At 43.4% G+C, this 17245-nt stretch overlaps 1 protein-coding gene and 3 non-coding genes across 4 annotated transcripts in view; all 4 read right to left on the bottom strand.

Annotated features, from left to right (window-relative positions):
* Positions 1-13331, bottom strand: part of LOC124652623 — a 28713-nt gene extending 15382 nt beyond the window's left edge. The window contains exon 1 of the transcript XR_006987730.1: positions 13131-13331. The gene's annotated coding sequence lies outside the window, so the exon portion shown is untranslated. The remainder of the gene's footprint in view (positions 1-13130) is intronic.
* LOC124658549 lies at positions 12956-13047 on the bottom strand. The gene has a single exon (XR_006989270.1). It is a non-coding gene; the product is annotated as a small nucleolar RNA Z266 (small nucleolar RNA).
* On the bottom strand, positions 13187-13278 carry LOC124658547. The gene has a single exon (XR_006989269.1). It is a non-coding gene; the product is annotated as a small nucleolar RNA Z266 (small nucleolar RNA).
* A 58-nt stretch (positions 13332-13389) lies between the features above and the next one.
* Positions 13390-13513, bottom strand: LOC124658520. The gene has a single exon (XR_006989249.1). It is a non-coding gene; the product is annotated as a small nucleolar RNA snoR86 (small nucleolar RNA).
* Between the last annotated feature and the right edge of the window lie 3732 nt (positions 13514-17245).

Raw genomic sequence — 17245 nt, 5'->3', positions numbered from 1 at the left:
CCATCTAAATAATCGACGAGCACAGGTTGTCATCAACTCCAAGACGTTGCCGTGAAGGTCGCCGCCGGTGTGGGATTAGAGTTAAGGCATATATATATTTGTTTGGATGCCGCTCCCACCATCCTAACAACGCATCACATCAGACAGACCCTAACCCTAACTACAGAACGGAGGAACGAAGGCTCTTCCTCCCTCCTGCCGTTGGAACGACAAAGAAGGTGATCGAGTGAAGCAACATGTTGGCCGATAGAGATGGTAGGGAGATGGGCAGCCGCCGCAAAAGGAGAGAAGAGGACGAGCGGACTAGAGGTGGCCGGTATGATCCATATATATGATGTGTACATGTCGTACTACATGAGTACATGTACATGTACATGTACACGCCGTGAGATTGCATGATTTTTGCGGCAAGGCTTGTACATGCATGTACGTGAGCTTCGCTGCTATACTACTCCCTCTCTCACAGTTTATAAGGCACGCGCGTACCCCTAGGTCGCAAATTTGATCAAGTTACCATTAGTTATATGTTATAAAAATTATATCATTAGAAAGTTCAGATGTTCTATTTTCTAATGATATAATTTTTGTATTATATAATTTAAATTATATAGGTTAAATTTGCGACCTAGGTTAAACGATGATCTATCTGGGTGTGCATTAATTAAACGGAACGGTTGGACTCCTGATCCGCCGCCGTTTGCCTACCCATCATCACCACCATTAACTAATTAACGATTTCTGACTTTGTGTGCCTGGGTTTCGGAGTTGATGGGTCCGGTTTAAAAAAAGAAAGAAACAGTCGATCTCTCCCTTGAATGGATTGATTAATTTGGTGTTAATTAATTTTGGCGAAGGAGGGGCGACCGTGCGGGTGAAAAAAGCGAACGTGCTGATGAATTTCCGACGGTGTTGTGTGGAGCGAGAAAATGATCCTTCCTTTTTTTTTTTGCGAAACAGAAAAGGATCCTTCCAGGCCCCGCGCGCGCGCGCAGCTAGCTGACCTCAAGTCGATGGATCCGGTGAAGAAAAAAAAAAGAAACAATGATGGGAGAGCGAGAGAAAAGAGACCGGCCGTGAACTGAGCCAGGCTGGCAGCGACCGACCCGTGCAGAATTGATCATCAGCTAGATTCAATGCGTGCGTGCGTTCCTTGGTTATGGACAGGCTCGGCTATGGGTGGCTCTTCCTCGGGGAGACCCAGCGACGATGCAGCGCCCGCGCCTACTGCTTCGGCTTCGACGCTGCTACTACGAGGCGATTCAAGATCGTATACGTCGACTTCGACGCCGCCGCCAACACCGTGACCGACATCCAAGACCAAGAGCTGCGCGCAGGTGTTCACGGTCGGAGTGGACACGGACTGGAGGACCGTGTCCTTCTCCTGCGCGGTGCACGGCCTATCCTACGACTTCCCGGCGTGCGGCGACGGAGCCGTGTACTGGCACAGCAAGGCGGCGGCAGACGGGGCAATCACGAACGTGCGCTTCGATCTGGCCACCGAGAACATCACGTCGGTCCGGGGCCAGGTCGATGCCCGGAGGCCGGAGGGAGCGATATCTTGCCTTCCCGCGCACTGGTTGACGTGGCAATGCATCATCGGAATCAAGTGGTTCGGTGAGTGGGAGGACGGCTGCTGGCCGCGCAACGTCACCGCCGTGCCGCACGCCGTCTACGTCCCCGCGACGCACTCGCCTGTCGACGCGTACGGGCGGCGTCTCGCGGGCCCACACACCCTGCAGCGGGGTCGCATGCTGCTGCAGGAGAAGGATGGAGCTCTGCGCGCCCAAAAGATTAATGGGAGCAGCATGAGTGATCTCTACGTGTGGTTCAACTTCGGACCGAAGCAACTCATTGAGATTGGCACCAAGGAAGAGGATCCTGCCGAGAGAAACCAGTTTGTCCCAGTTCGGGGTCGGCACTGGCCGAGCAAGTTCGAGGTCGGACGACTCCCGCACGAACAATGCGATCTAAGCACGTTTGCATACATCCCAACGGTGTCACCTACTCCCTTTGAAATGTACCTAGGCACACCTCTTCAAGATCTGTGCAAACTCTAATGCACCAAACTACACGGTCCATCAAATATGCCCTGGATCCATCTCGTACAAGTTTTGTGAGAGGTACTATCTGGGGTTTTCATTTCAGAACTAGCGTGTGTAATTTAGCACTTAGTAATGATATTTTGGGAGTATGTGATGGTAAATATCACAGATATAGAAGTTTGATTGATGTAGCCAACACACAGAATCCTGTGTGCACATTTTCGAGCAAGATGCCCCGATGATTGATGCTAATATTCGTTTGTGTTTCAATAAATTATTATCTAGCTGATATGCGCATATTACTGCAACGAAACGTTTTGTTTAATATAAGCTACATTCTCCATTCAATCTTGCGGATGTGCCATGTTTTCAGGCAGGAATGTCGCTTCAGAGAAGCTACTAAATACATAGAATCATGTTTTCCATGGAATATTTTAGAGGTATTAGCACCCAGGATAAACTAACTTGCACAAAAGGAGCAAACTAGCAGCGCGGGCTGGGCGACGAATGGCACGGCGGCTGCTGGGCGATGAGCAGCATCGATGGGCAGTGAGCGGGGCGGAGGCCGCTGGGCGACGAGCGGCATGGCGGCCGCTGGGCGACGAGCGGAGCAGGAGGCTGATGGGCATGCAATTGACGGCACATGCAGCTGGGAAGAAGATCTTGTTGCAGAGAAAATTCAGTTAAATTATGGTGGAGATGCTCTTTTTAGAAGAGAGTGGCAGAATTCAGTTGTGTTTGTACCAAAGTTGAGAGATGAACAAGGACAAGAATACGAGTCTGCCATTTGTATCAATGTAATTGTATTGTGTTTGTACCAATGTACTACATCTTCTAGATAAATGTGTCTTTCAGTTATGTGAATGAATATTGCAAGTAAAACCAAGCATCAATATGGGTAAATAGTGCAAAAGATTAATGGGAGCAGCATGAGTGATCTCTACGTGTGGTTCAATTTTGGACCGAAGCAACTGATTGAGATAGGCACCAAGGAAGAGGATCCTGCCGAGAGAAACCAGTTTGTCCCAGTTCGGGGTCGGCACTGGCCGAGCAAGTTCGAGGTAGGACGACTCCCGCACGAACAGTGCGATCTAAGCACGTTTGCATATATCCCAACGGTGTCACCTACTCCCTTTGCAATGTACATAGGCACGCCTCTCCATGATCTGTGCAAACTCTGACGCACCAAACTACATGGTCCATCAAATATGCCCTGGATCCATCTGGTACAAGTATTGCGAGAGGTACTATCTGCAGGTTTCCAATTCAGAACTAGCATGTGTAATTTAGCACTTAGTAACGATATTTTGGGTGTATGTGATGGTAAATATCATCACGGATATAGAAGTTTGATTGATGTAGCCAGCACAGAATCCTGTGTGCACATTTTGGAGCAAGATGCCTCTGATGATTGATGCTAATATTCGTTTGTGTTTTATCTTGCAATCCTAAGCTTCTTCTACCCTGCATATGAGAAGTCCTAATTTGGTAGCTTCACTAATGTTTCAATAAATTATTATCTAGCTGATATGTTAGCCATTTGCTTATTATTGAACAAAGTAAAATTCCTGCTAGAAAGTCCTAGCGCTTTTAAACCCCATTGTTCTAAAATTGCGTTGAAATAAAAGGTCCATTTCGTCAAGCTCTTCTTCTTTCTGCCAGAAGATTTCCTGATAATGTTAATATCTCCTCCTACCCAAAAAGGTAGGTTACCTCTTTCTAACATGTAATAAGTTCAGTAAGAAAAACACCTTTGTCCTTGTAATTGGCAGCACCAGGAACATTTACTAGATTTCACTTAAAACCACATATTTTATCCATATGAATCATTCTGGTCATATATTAGCCAGTAGTACAAATATTTACATCATATTTTTCTTCTTTAACTCCCATGACAATTCCACCAGAAACCCCTATGGCAGGTTCCCAACACGAAATAAATTTAGTTCTACCAGTCAAGCCATCTAGCCAACTATCCAGCAAATAGCTCTTTTTTATTTCTTGAATGCAGACAAAATCTAGTTTAAATTCATGGAGATTTTCCCTAATGAAATCTCCTTTTCTTTCTCACCTAATCCTCTAGCATTGAAAAATAAACCTGACATAAAATCATGTATGTAATTTAGTTCTACACTTAGGCTTCACACTTAACGGCGCAGGCCGGGGAAGTCCTTTGTGGAGAACTGCATACATAAATGATGAAACATGCCATCCATGATGGAAAACATGATTCTATGCATTCGGTAGCTTCTCTGAAGCGACATTCCTGCCGAAAAACATGGCACATCCGAAAGATTGAATGGAGAATGTACCCTGTGCTTGAATAACTTGACAGGAATTTACATAGTCATGAATGTGAACAACATACATAGGTTATAGAAATTGTTGCATGGTTGAAAAAAGTCATTCCATGAATCATGACTGCATTGACGTTCAAATCGAGTGATTTAGATGAAAACATGCTGCATAGGTACATTAAAATATTGAGATAAGCACAAAATTTGCTGCGCCCACGAACTACTGTTGCAATGAACTTCATAGTTCTTTTCATCTGTTGATGCAAGTTAGTTTGACAAACAAAATTGTCATCAGAAAGCTGTTAAGTGTGTGTCTGTTGCCGTGTTGCTCAATAGTAGCAGCAGTATGTATTTGCAATAGTCATGGTTGCTAATCATTACACAATCTTGCTCTGCAATTACATGATACAAGTACTGCGTCATGCGTCAGACAATGAACCATTGATTTTTGCCTAAATTGTGTGTAACCTTCAAAGGTTACCAAAGTAATGTGCTAAGGGAGCAGGAGACACCGGCGGGGCGTAGCCAAACGTTCTTACTCTAGCTTTCTTGTGTGGGACTCGCGTTTCTATGGCTGACGGCTCCTGGTTAAACAAGATTGGGACGAACAACCTTGGTGTATTGCAGCCAGTCACAAGCTCATCATCATCATCCTCCTCTTCCTTGTTGCCCTTCTTCAACAGTAGTTTCCCAGAGCCTAGATCATGACCATTGGGCTCAATCGGGTGAGCGTACAGGCCACCGTCCACATAGTCCTGCAATAGCAGGTGCCCCCGTTGCAGGGCTTGTGACTTGATCGGCATACACCAGTGTGGTAGCTTCAAAGTGTACTTGTACACCAAGCAGTCGCCTTCTCGGACGAACAATGCTTTGAGCACCCCCAGCCACGTATCGGCCGCTAGAAACGCCCATGCGTCTGAATCAATTAGGCTGACTTGCTGGCTCATCTGAATAAAATGCGTTGTGAACTCTTCAGTGGCAAGATCAAAGCGAGCGAACTTGCACAGCCCGTCCGTCTCTGTCACGCACCAGTACACTGCCCGGCCGGCGCACACGGGTCTGCCGCAGGAGTTGCCGGGCTTTACGCCGGCGACCTGCAAGCTCCTCCACTTTTCGCCTACCCCGACCGTGTACACGTGAAGCAGCGCTTTCTTCCCGGCAATGTACAAACCCTCGCCCTGGTGAATAATCTTGTATCGCCTCGTGTTGGTGTCGAAGCCGAAGCAGTATGCGTCGACCTCGCGCCGTCTCGCCGTTGGAGGCAGGGGCAGCACGAACGACTCGCCGGTGAAGGGATCCGCGACGCTGATGCCGCTCTGGTCGACATCTAGGAAGCAGAGCAGGCCGTTGCAGGTGTCTATCATGTTCTCTGACTCGCCGGCAGCGAACGTCGCCGTGAGTCGCCAGTGCTCGTCGAAGAGGAACCCACGGCCGGTGTGCTTCTTGGAGGAGGAGACGTACACGATGGTGTGGTTTGGGGCGCGTGGTCCTTGGACCTGGTGCGCTTCTATGAAAATTGGATCCGTGATGACGTCGCGCCACTCCTTGCAGACGCGACGGAAGCGGCGGAGGTCGCTGGCCGGGAGGCGGAGCAGGATGCTGGCAAGGATGTCTCCCGAGAGGCGCGCGGCGGTAGCAGCAATTGGACCCATTGCCATCGCGTGGTTCTGTATCGAATCGTGACTAGACATTGCAGCAATCGTGAGTTATAGTAGGTGTTCACCGCGAAAGCTAAACCAGCTACGTACAATAGCGGGCCGATCCCGACTTTTACTCCGACTGGAAACCGTCTCTCTCACGCATACATATTCTCAGCAATGGATCAGGCAAGGCAAGCACTCCATCGGTTCAGGTTCACCAGATGCAGCCATGAAGGGTTCCAAGACTCAGAAAACGGCCACCGATGCCGATGCCGCCAGCATCGCGCAGCTCCCGTCAGACGTCCTCGCTGTCATCCTCCTCCGCCTCCCGGCCAGCGACCTCCGCCGCGTCCGCCGCGGATGCAAGGAGTGGCGCGACATCATCTCCGATCCGAGCTTCATCGACGCGCACCAGGTCCACGGGCCGCGCGCACCGACCCACACCATCGTGTTCTATCCCGGAAGCAGACCAGCCGACGGTGCCCACGAGTCGCTCAACGGTGGCGGCTTCCTCTTCGACGAGCAATGGAGGGTCACGGCCAGGTTCACTGTCGATCAGTCCGCGGAGATGATTGGCACGTGCAGGGGCCTGCTTTGCTTCCGCGACTCCGCGCACGGTGTCATCAAGGTCGTGGAGCCATTCACCGGCGAGTCGATCTCCCTCCCTCTGCCGCCGACGATGTTGTTCCCCTCCGTCTAGGCAGTTGTTCCCCTCCGTCCAGGCTCCTGTTCCCCACCGTCTACGATGTTGTTCCCCTCCGTCTAGGCAGTTGTTCCCCTCCGTCCAGGCTCCTGTTCCCCACCGTCTAGGCAGTTGTTCCCCTTCGTCCAGGCTCCTGTTCCCACCGTCTACAATGTTGTTCCCCTCCGTCTAGGAAGTTGTTTCCCTCCGTTCAGGCTCATGTTCCCCACCGTCTACGATGTTGAACAATATTTGTTTTTTCCGGACGACAAATTCTCGTTCCATGAGATTCCTATGTTGAACAATTTTTAATCCAGACTTCTAGCTTTATTTTTCTGTTTTATGCCGGTCTTTCTTTTTTGCATTTTTTCATTTCGTACAGATTAGCCTAGCTAGCGATCCACGCTATTTTATTTCCATGCGCGTGCAAATTATATATGTGTTAATCTCTCCAGATCATTAAGTATGTATTCAGATCTGCACGGCACCGTCCCATTCTCGATATGTCTTCCTTTTCTATACTCCCGTGTGGCCGCGTGTGATCGTGTCGTACTATTTTGTTTTTCAAACAGATCGTATCGTACTATTATTTTCCTACCAGGCAACACACGCGCTGCACTAGTCTAGCATCACGTACATCTCGTCCATTATATAAAGCAACACACGCGCTAAACTAGTTTCGTTCGAGAAAGCTAGCTAGTGTTATTTCTAAATCATAGCTGGCTTACCATAAAACATATTTTCGAACTGCAATACTTCTAAACTGGTGCAAATTAGTGAATCACTACGTAAAATAACTAACTTTTACACCTACTTCATCATACGAGCAGAAATTAAGAAATCTATCCACCAACAGGTCATCTAAGTCATAGTCACACGCGCAATCCACACGCGGTGTGTGACGAGTCACTTGTATATATAGAGCTGAGGATGCTGAAGAAAGGAGGATGAGGTGATTCTTACGGTGATTGATTAAAAGCATGGACGGTTTAGATGAATAGTGTACCGGATTGCTGAGTTTGCAGTTGGTATAGGGAAACCAAACAAAGCTCATGGCCCGAGGCATTAGTTACGTGACTTGCTTGCACCGTATAATTGGAGGCGCCTCATTTCTCCAACTGTAGGCAACTTAAGAGTCGGACGATGGCACATTATCCAGATTGAGAGACACTCACACCATATAATTCAACCTACCTACACCCTTTTATGTGGGTTGATGCTACAAATTGGTTCGACTACATATGTTATGTTGCGCGCACAAAACTATAAAATCATCGTATGGATTGGCAAATCTTTTCTTTCTTCACCTTTTCATTATATCATTTTGAAGAAATTGGAAAATATTTACTTTCGCCACCTTTTAATTTTATCGCTTCAGGCGGGGGAAAATCGCAATCTCTATTTGTGGTACGTATTAGAATATATTTACTCTGCATGTCAATCAGCAGGCTAGGGAGAAACTACACTGATTTTTGTTATCTCAAATAATTAATCAGCAACTAAGAACACAAACAAATTAAGGTCAAGAATGGATCCAAAGTTACTGCACATGGAGCTTAACACAACGCAAGAACACACGGCCATTTTTTCAATGGAAAACCAGCCGGGCATATTTTATTACTTCAGCATAAGTGATACATCATCCGCTATATTACTGATATATAATCAGTGGCAGCAATTCATAAAAGAAAATTCCCTATAGTTCATAACACAAGCACAGACGCAACAACAACTCGATTAGCGATACATCCTATTGCGGACGTGCACGAGGACTACAAATACATCCACCTCGGATGCTCACGCAGCGACTCGGATGTTGTGGCACCTTCCTTGCCCCTCTTGCACTTCTCAGTCGCAATTGTAGGTACAAAGGGTGGCATCCGCCTCCCACCTCCGTCCCAGCCATCAACACTATACATCATCCCTGCTGAGAATAACAGATCAAGATGTTGTTTGTAACAAGTAAAAAGGACTCATTATTAAGAACTTGTTCGATACTACCAAAAATGTATGATATTTCAGGACAGAGGTAGTACCAATTTAAGGGAATCGGGTCTAGAACCTACAACAGATGGATGCACTACTAGTACTTAGACCTAACAAATCAATAAAATGACACCTAGACTGGATTAGGACATGGTCAACTAGACTCCAAAGAAAGATCGGAACCATTATACATCAATAAAGTGCATGTCACCAACACAAGCCCATGACTTGCAATTGCGAGAACAACACATTCACTCGAAAAATACTTTCAAATAAATGATAGATTATCATAAATAGTATGATCACAAACAGCACAAGAAACTAGAGATTGGGTAGACCTACCTATGTGTTTCCAATTCTTCATCTTCATATTTCAAGACTGGATAAATATCCAAACGGTGGTGATACTACACTCGCTTAAAGAACGTATCAAAATTTCTCAAATCACTACAGGTTCAAATACCAGGTTGCAACAGCACATACAGAAATGCCAAATTGGTCAGGGAAAGAAAAATATAAGATGAAACAATGCAACAAAATTAAGTCGACAACCATGGACAACACTAGGTAGCTAGGATGCACACCAGCTAGCTAGCTACATGAAAAACAAATCAAATTTGGAAATCACATGCGCATAAGCTACCTAGCATCAGGAAAAACAACACACAGCTGGCAAGCATCAGATATACTACTACCAGATAAAAAATGGAGCAAAGCTTAGGTTATCTCCAGGCATGTACCATGAACCTAACAAACATATTAAAGACTCTAGACTGGCTTCTTTTTAATCAAGAGGCAAAGATCTTCGACTTCCAGAGTAGAAGTTTGTATAAACAAAAAGAAGATAAAGATTAAATAATAAGAAAACGATCACTATTGTGATCCAACCAAACAACAATCTAACACACATCAGCAGTAGTTAAATACCACTATAAAATCCGCAAATAAATACACCATCACTACCACCAAGTAACCCACAACTCCAGGAATAGTAGTTCTTTTACTTACACATAGATGGTAACAAATTTAAACCTACTGCGATCACCTGGAATCATCCGATGCACAACATCAATATACCATAGCAGACTAATAACCAACTAAGAGCGCTAATGTGTGGTTCCTAAAAATGCGATATTTTATCATATAAATTTATAAAATTCCCGGAGTGCAAATGGTTGAAACAAAAAACCGACAGATCATTTCATATTCAGAAAGTACAATAAGTAGAAGTATTTACGGTACTAGTATCATGACGAGATCCTAAGCAACAATCACCACTAAACCACAACCATTATGTCATCAGCTCATTGGTCCTGGTATCACAGAGCAAGTAGAAGAGAAAGGAAAGGAATAAGAAAAGCACCTAAAACCACAACGTCGAAGAAGAAGGCCACCGTTGCTGGCCTGCTCGATCCAGTGGTCATGGCTACCTCCTGGCCACCTCAATGTCCACTTCTCCTCTGAAATTCAAAAACACAAAGGAAAAAAGGAAGCGGTATGTGTTTCCACCACCTGAGGTGATCCAAATGTACTCTGGAGCAAAAGTTAAAGGAATAAAAACGGTCTGATTCCAAATTCTTATTAAAACAAGGAACTGATAAAGCTAGAAACAATCTTTCGATAAGCAATAGCACAGGCAGTACCTAAAAATGTTGCAAGGCATAAGAAAGCAATTGATCTAGCTACAAATAATTCTCATTGAAACATTGATTAGTACTTTTGTTATAGGAGGAAAAGAAATGTGGTCAGGCCTATGTTATCCTTGAGTAGCTATATAGATACAACATAAGAAACAGCTTATTGTAAATTCATCACAACATGGCATAGAAAACATATAAATGGTTCAAAGGTTCACTATTACTTGCTACTCCCATGCGCAGTGGATAGCGGTTAGGCTGAGGCAGCTGATCATGATTACTAAATGCCTATCAAGGCACGCGTGGAGTACTAGGAAAGAGTCGCACACCGCCTGCGGTGAACTGGATGATGTTCAGGTTCAAGAGCCCATCCTTGTCCTCAGATATGCCTGTTTCCACTCTCTGTGGCCCAGCTAATGGCCATGCTCCAGAAGCGGCTATTTTCTGCAAGCTAGCACATGGCCCAGTCTGGGATGTTCTAGCAGTAGTACATACCCATAGAATGAAGGTGAGGGCATCCATTTGCAAGAGCAACCACACTCTCATCTGGAGATGCAGAAATGGCCAGATGTTAAGTTTCAGAAAATGAGTATGGCTTTACATATGTAAATTTTTTTGACCATTTAGACAAACTCATACTCTTGAAAAAGAACACAGTTGATCTAAATCAAGACATTCTTAAATAGAGAACAGTTTTACAAAATCAAGACAATCTTAAGTACCTTTGTGGGTTTTACCGATTACAGAAGTCAACAACAATTCAGGTCATGTTGGAATAAATCATTACTGGAAGTCTACAACTCAACAGTTAAGCCATCACTCAATCATATACACGTACAAACACAAGAAAGTGTTTGAAGAACTGACATGCTATATTCGGGAAAGGTATTGAACAAGCATGAAACAAAGTAAATTTCATTTTGGGGACTATATTTATGTCAGATTTCTGTTCATGCATAATTGACTAAAGAAAGGAACAAAAAATAAAATGGAGCAAGTCCAATGCATAGGTCAAATGGCACATTCCTCCAACTCCCTGTTTATCCTTTTTTTTCTTTGTCTGTTGGTACAAGTGACCATCTAAACCATTTGCCTGGTCAATTGCAAATGCACCGGGCATGATGCCCTTATTGCTCACAACCGGATCAAGTGACCATCTAAACCATTTGCCTGGTCAATTGCAAATGCGCTGGTCATGATGCCCTTATTGCTCACAACCGGATTAGGAAACGCAACAAGAAAAGGTAAAATTAGAAGATTCTTTTGACCAAAGGCACACATCGGATCATTTATTTTACAATAGAATCACCAATTCACCATACATAGGTCAATCCTAACATCGTAAAAAAAGGCCTAAGCACACTAAACTGAACACAACATTTAATGGAGATGCACAAACAGACAGAGTCGCTGAACAACCACAGAACTACCTTTGAAACTCATTAATTCCCCGATTTGAAATATTCAGGGAAAAAACAGAGAGCAGATTCTAAGACATAACTTCTCTAACTATGAACCCCCAAATTTCACTCGCAGTACCAACATCAAACCCACAGAAACAATCAATCACCCCCACAAAAAGAACCAGATTTCCAACCAAGTTCTTATGCCCTAGAATTGGGCTGATTTGAAGAAATATGCTCAATTTAGGAAAAATAAGAAGCCAAGCAAAGAATATGCTAAAAGACTAAAAAGAGGATGGGTACATTCAAAAGTAATACGCTGGAGGTTCTTTTGACGCTACAGCTCTGGCTAAACTACAAGAAACCTTCTGCTTCTTTGCAGATACACAACAGCACTCCTTGCTTTTGGTCTTCTCCTGTACAACAAAATGAAATATAAAGCCTATGAACATCCAAAAAATATGCACAATGAGCCCGCATCCAACAATTTTTCAATAGATTTATTCAAGAATTCAGTAAGCCAGAGCTCCAAGTCAGAAGAAAGAATTTATGGGAATTGATTTAAATACCAGCCATAACATCCTCAAAACTAAACAGAGCAGCGGTACACACTCTTCTTACCTTGTAGCCGGCAGCGCCTTCGCTGCAGGCGTCGTACTGCACGGCCCGCATCTTTGCAGGCATCGTACTGCACGGCCCGCATCTTAGCGACACTGTTGTTGCGGTGGTCGGCTTGATTGGGTGTTGTAGCTGAAGCATAAAAGCAAGGACATAGGAAACTGAAGAGGAACAGTGGAGGTGCACCGCTTTTCCTGGGGTCTCGCAGGTGGCACATATGGCGACCTAGGACGGGGAGACCCTCCTCCAAGCAGCGACTCTTCCCACAGGAGGGCGGCGCTGAGGAAGGTGCGGAGCACTGCCGCCGAAGCCGGCAAATTCACGCGCTTTGGAGAAAAGGGGATTTCTTTCCTCCTCCTTGGCTTATGGTTAGCGGAGGAAGGAAGGCGGAGAGACAAGGAGGAAGGAAGTAGGCTGGAGAGGGAGCGGTGGAGCAGGCGGTGCAGGCAAGGGCGTGGTGGCTGGTGAGGGCGTGGCGGAGCAAACATCGACGGGAGGGAGCATGCGGCGATGGGAGTGCTCAGGAAGGAGGAGAGGATGATCCAAGTGGTACATTACTGCAGGTTTATTTGGTTCAAACTAGAGGGGATTTTTGCAAAATGGACGATCCAACATGTTTCCGGGGACGGAGGGGGTAGTACTGATTACAAGATTGGCTGGGTCAAAAAAAATACATGGCTCTTAATGTTTTAGCTCACTAGGTGACCTCGCGCATCTAATTGCACCACCATTCCATCTAATCCATTACATGTAAAAAACGTACATCATAACTAGCAACTTGAAGAAACAAAGAACGGATCAGCTAATGACAGTACATAAATGTACATGGAGTGTGTGCTTAGAGATATGGTCACTGAACATATCATCTGCAAATGAAGGAAGATTGGCTTGGGCGGGCGGAATATATGCCTCAGAAACTTTCAGCTCACGAGGTAACTTCGTACATCTAATCGGTTCATCAGTTAAGCTAATATATGATGTTCCAAAACTATACTCACAAAAATAACTACATGCAACTAAGAGGAAACAAACGAAGATCTGGTAATGACAGCAAAACAGGCAACCAACAATTCTACAGATTTGTGATGTGGCAAAGACTGTTTGAAGCCGTGACAGCAGAGAAAATCTGCATGGCACAGAGAACTGCATATTGTTATCGCCAACCTTCAATGGAAAGAATATCCACTATACCATACCCCTCTTTGCTCTGCAAATTGACTATCCGTTTGCAAATAGATGAGAGGATAGCAATTTATGGAAAGCTTTACCAGTTTCATTCATTTAATCAACAAAGCAAACGTCACATTCCACCAATTCAATTCAAGTGAAAATAGCAGAAGCAATATCATTGCATCTACGGCTTATGCAAAACAGAAGTCACAAAGCTAATATTATTTGATCCATCACAACCGCGACCCAATGGACATTTTCTGTAATGACCAAGTACAGTAGACAAGGGGAGAACTAGAGACTCACCAAAACCACGGAGTCGAAGAAGAAGCCATGGTTGCCGCCATCGCACGGCAGCGAGAGCGGAAGAAGTGGAAGCCTGCAAAGGTAGCTAAAAAGTTAACAACAATGCAGACAGAATCGTGTGTCAAGGATACTCCGTAAATAATGATGTGGAATATAAAGTCATTTATGCTCACTAGATCAGTACCCCAACTATATGGGATATAAAAAGGTCCCCACATCTAGATGTAAATGTTAATGCATTCCTACAAGTACGTGGGTTGCTGAAGTCTAAAATGGCTAGTTATATCAACCAGGATAGGTATGTCAAAATTGTTAGCACAAAGGCATGCAATTTTGCGAGCATGGACGACGAAATAACTCGTTATCATTCCCTGTGCCATGCTATTCATGTCATGACATGAGATAACAGAACTTATTTGATTATTTGAATGCATAGCGTTTCCACGGCTTCAATTATGAAGTTAAGCCGACATCAGAAAACATATATATAGAAGAGAGGGAGGGCTAAGAACCACAGCTAAACCAAACAAATAACTTCCGCATCAGCTAATCATTCATGATTACTCCTAGAACAAAACAACCGATTATAGAAAACTTGCCAGGAAAAAGTTCTTGACTATTGGTGACGATGTATTATTAAGTTAGACAAATACAAATGTTCAGAAAGGTCTAATAAGAATTTGGACACCAGAAATGGATATCTGCACATACATTTTTTGGAACATATTCTTGTGCATGATATTTAAAAGTGAGCTGAGGACTTGAGGAGTGCATATGGATAACTGACCATAATTCTAAAAGTGGTGTTTGTGTTCAGTGATGCCTTCCAATCTCCATTTCTACAAGTGTATGCCAAATTGCATGCAGTTCTAGTGGCCAAGAGAAGAAATAGTCACAATACATCCAAGTCCCTGAACAACCAAAAGAATCCCATTTCCAGTTCCATACGAAGAAACCTATATATGTTGTTTAACTCTGACAAAATAGTAGCCCCTATATACTGAATATTCAAGTAGCCCAACGATAATAATAAAATCCAAATTTCAAGCTCAAATAAGAGAAAGAAAACTGATTTCCCACTCTAGATATGTCTAGAGATTACATGCCAAAATTTCTCAAGAAATACCATATGGCAAAGCATCGGCTATCAGCTTTTTCAACAATAAGAATGATAGCTAAATAAAGAAGGACAATGTCGATGCAGAAGTTGCGACTCATCTAAAAACAAGCGAACGGTGGAAAAATAGGTTGATATGAGCTCACCAAACTACCAAATCATTAATCAGGAAAGCACAACTTGAAGAGTAAAGTTAACTGAAGAATAGTCTGCTCTGGTTTCATGTCGATATACTTCAAATCTACACTTGATTTATCAAATTGCATTCATCATTCTCACAAATTAAGCATTGTCGAGACAACTTGTGAAACACAAAACAAAATGATCATATCATCCACGCAATTAGAACGAAATAATGCAGAAACAAGATAACAGTAGCTACACACTTGAGTTTGCAAAGACAGTTTGCTGCTTGCATCTGGCATCCATTACAATAACTAGATGACCCGGTGCGCCCGGCGCACAGGCAAATGCAAGATAGTATTGTAACTATAAGTTTTATGCTACTGATGTCTGTTTAGTTGTCCTGGAATTCAGTAGATCTTTGAGAGCCCTGTATAGGCAATGTTTTTAAAAGAAGATACAAACATTAGTTTTACTTGACTGATGTCTATTTAGTTGTCCAAGAATTATGTGTGTCTACGTGCACATTAGCCCACTTCTGTTTTCTATGTCGGGTCAATGTACAAAAAAAACCAAATTAATATCATAGATTGTTTATGTCCTGAAAAATAACTTGTAAACATGATAGATGGACTTTACGGGAAAAGATAAGAAAAGCGAAGCAAGAAGGGTCACAAAGAGCTTATTTGGGCTCTATTCCCGAGGCAGCTCTTAAGTTTGTATAAGCAATCTTGTTGAAAGAAAATAAAAGCTTTCAAGCAACGGTCTACAGATAACATATGTACAACACAGGAGTTATATTTGTTGCATCCAACCATTTGTTCATAGCAAAGAGAAATAAATGTGTATAAATATCATGTTTTTCGGGGTGCCATCAGCACATTCAATAAGTACATATGAAGTAGTGTCATTTCCTTCATTAAGAATGCACCAGAATCATCACTAAGAAGAAAAAAAACAAATGCATGAAGGCCACACCACGTGGTCCTAATTATACTTGCATACCAAGATCACTATACATCATTACCACCAGTTCTGCGACATTAAGCCTATCAAACAAATACAAAAAGAACTATAATCAAATACACAGCTGAGAAAATAGAACATATATACTGACTAAAAAAAGTGAGGACTATTAACCTTGCTATAAGGGCATGCATTTGACTTAACAAGATTTCAAGTATCCTCTACTTCGACTCCAAAACTAAAAATTATTGAATTTGGTAAGCACATAATAAAATAGAAACATAAGTGTTCAACCAACACACCGTAGCTATCTGCACAAGATACTGCTACTTTAGAAACACATTACCTGGGATAGTTTTCAAATCTATTATGTTCTATCTTCCATAACAACGATACTCACATCGAGGTTGTGGTTCCCAGCTAACAAACTGCAGCAACGTGCATGAGCTTCTACCACTTTACAAATCTATAGTAGCTCGGGTGATTTCTGAAGGTGTTATCTTCTATCTGAAGTGAAAACATAGATACACAACTTAATCTATTACACAAGTTTAATTCACTTGTTTGTTTAGGTTAGATTTCTTTGTGCATATTTTCCTTCTGCAGACCCCCAATAAGCAGCAGGGGAGCTACACAAGAAAGTTTGGGCGAGCCAAAACAAAGCGATTTTAAAATGCTGACCAGGGAGCACGAGGGTAGGAGAAAGGCCTCATGTGATAATCCTCTCCATTATTTCCAATGGAGAAGTCTAAACCATCAACAAAGCCTCACAACACCTTTTGGTCTGGCACCTACTACATATTTCAGTCAGCCAAACTAAAGTCATTGTCTATTTCTAGAAGGGAAAAACACAGCCATCTAATGTATGGAGAAACATAAATCAGCAACTAACGACGTAGATAGTGTACATCCTCTGATTATTTAACCTTCATGGAAAAATAAGTACCCAAACTTGCACTTCTTCTTGTTTCCCCTTACTTCAGTATATGCAGATGAAAGTCAATAAAAGCCAACGACCTGCTTCTTGTTTCTCGGTACTTCAATATATGCGGATGAGAACACCCAATAATAAAATAATTCCAAATTTGGCTGAAACACATTGCTGTAGGTGAGAACAAATATTTTCAGTGAGCTCTAACGTCTTGCAGCAAATAAAATAAACATACAGATACTTGGGTAGAAGTTTAAAAGCAATTTAAGAGTATTTAACCTGCACATATATAGACAAACTTCACATAACATAACATGCTCCAAACTT

Source organism: Lolium rigidum, chromosome 5, assembly GCF_022539505.1.
Source record: "Lolium rigidum isolate FL_2022 chromosome 5, APGP_CSIRO_Lrig_0.1, whole genome shotgun sequence".
Lineage (NCBI taxonomy): Eukaryota > Viridiplantae > Streptophyta > Magnoliopsida > Poales > Poaceae > Lolium > Lolium rigidum.
This window is presented reverse-complemented; position numbering and strand designations above follow the sequence as displayed.